General features: G+C 43.8%; 1 non-coding gene across 1 annotated transcript; it reads right to left on the reverse strand.

The window, feature by feature from the left end:
• Window positions 1–253: 253 nt before the first annotated feature.
• TRNAT-AGU (transfer RNA threonine (anticodon AGU)) lies at window positions 254–328 on the reverse strand. Its single transcript has one exon. It is a non-coding gene; the product is annotated as a tRNA-Thr (tRNA).
• Window positions 329–2,136: the final 1,808 nt, after the last annotated feature.

Here is a 2,136-nt window from a genome sequence, read left to right on the forward strand (position 1 = left end):
TGGCTTCTGTCATATATATAACGAGCCCCTCATTCCTATTCCCTTGTTTGCTCTATATATATATATATATATATAAGCAAACAAGGGAAGGGGGATGCGGGGCTCGTTATAAATATGAGAGAAGCCAACAGCCACACAAACCAACAGACACAGGCGATTTTTTTTCCAATTTATTTATTTTTTTGTAGTGTTGATCAATTTAGAATATAACTGAATATGGTATCGCTTAAAAGCAGAAGAAAAAACAACCACATGCCGCCGGTGGGATCCGAACCCACGACCTCCGAATTACTCGTCCGGTGCTCTACCTCTGAGCTACAGTGACGGCTGTCAAATCTTCTGCTTTCGGGGGTATTTACGTTTACAAATAACCTAACCTTCAGAGTGTTCATCAGCTAGGCTAGGTTATTTGTAAACGCAAATACCACCGAAAGCAGAAGATTTGACAGCCGTCGCCGTAGCTCAGAGGTAGAGCGCCGGACGCGTAATTCGGAGGTCGTGGGTTCAGATCCCACCGGCGGCATGTGGTTGTTTTTTCTTCTGCTTTTCTATTCAATTAGCTTTAAGCGATAGCGTTTCTGTGGCTGTTGGCTTCTCTTATATACCAGGTGTCCCAGCTAAATGTAACCAAGCTTTTAAAAAACACGGGGTGTCCTAGCCGTCTCAAACCAAATGAGGGTTGTTTAGAGTCGCGTGACCTAGTCTGCGGTATTTTTTTCGTTCTTCAAAGCTGACTAATGAGTTAAGCTTAATTAACAAAGTTTTTAATTATTGACTTGATGAACAAAGTGTCAATGGAAAAGTTGTAGATCGCTTTGAGAAACAGCTTACTGAGACATTTGCAGCGAAGTAGTATTTACGTAAAGTAATTTTTTTACCGGCCTTTAACCATAACCCGCACAATAAGAAAAAGCTTTCTCATGACAACTGTGCCACTTCAACGTTCCAAGACGCGCCTTAAACAATAAAATCCATTTTTTCTGAAGTCCTCTCCTCGATGAGACTTTGGCTGCACATTGGGACAGAGAAGTGAGCGAGCAGCTGGTCACGTGACAACTTTCTTTTAAGGCCAATAAATGAAGCTACGTAAATCGTAACTTGACGGAAACCGCACTACCAGCGGTTTTTCGAGGTGGTCTAAAACTTTTGATTTGACACTTTCTTCCTCAAGTTAATAATTAAAAAGTTAGCTAATTAAACTTAACTAATTAATTAACTTTGAAGAGCGAAAAAAATACGAAAGACTAGGCCACGCGACTATGAACAACCCTGAGGTGGTTTCACTGGACTAGGACACTTCGCCTTTTTTAAAAGTTTGGTTATATTTAGCTGGGACACCCGGTATATATATATATATATATATATATATATATATATATATATATATATATATATATATATATTATTCCTTGTGATTATTATTTTTCCCCTCTCCCTGCCCTTCTTGTGGTGGACTCCCCCGGTGTTCCTCTCCCGTGTGCTTTTCTTTTGCCTTTACTATGTACAGGTGAATACCAACCTTTACGTCTCGGTTCTTGGCCGATCCCCCAGTGTGGGTACGTGCCATCCTGTCAAAGGCTACAACAACAACAACAAGCTCGCCTAGAACGTTCCGTCATCCCGTACTCGCTCGAGATTCGGCTGGGACTCGTCTTGAACACCCCCTATAGGAATTCAGCCATATCTCTGCCTGGAGCTTATGGTGGCCCACCAGTTGAAGTACCTGGGCACTGCCATAACCTCCGTGTCTGCGGTAAGTTTCACAAGGTAGAAATTGTTTACCCACCGGCTCCACCAAGCATATGCTGTTTGCTGCGAATGCGAGATCATTGTGGGAAAGCAATGTTCTGTACGCTTCATTCTGCGCAGGACATCGTGGGACATCAGCCGGTGGCGATGCCTGTCACCGCCACGTGGGTTGCGTCGCCGACCCGCTGCCTTCGATCGTGCTGCTCGTCTGCCGCTCCCAGCTCGGCAAGGGCACGAGTGGTAAGCACGCCTTTCCAGCAACTTGTCTCTTCTAAACGTGGCCGTAGCAAAAAATAAACGATGCAACGAATGATACGCTGACATCATAATAGGAGCCTACCACACTATTTTGAGCTCCGCAGGAGTTATTGAGGGAACATTGGAAAG

This window comes from Amblyomma mixtum, chromosome 3 (genome assembly GCF_055824585.1).
Source record: "Amblyomma mixtum isolate Tamu chromosome 3, ASM5582458v1, whole genome shotgun sequence".
Lineage (NCBI taxonomy): Eukaryota > Metazoa > Arthropoda > Arachnida > Ixodida > Ixodidae > Amblyomma > Amblyomma mixtum.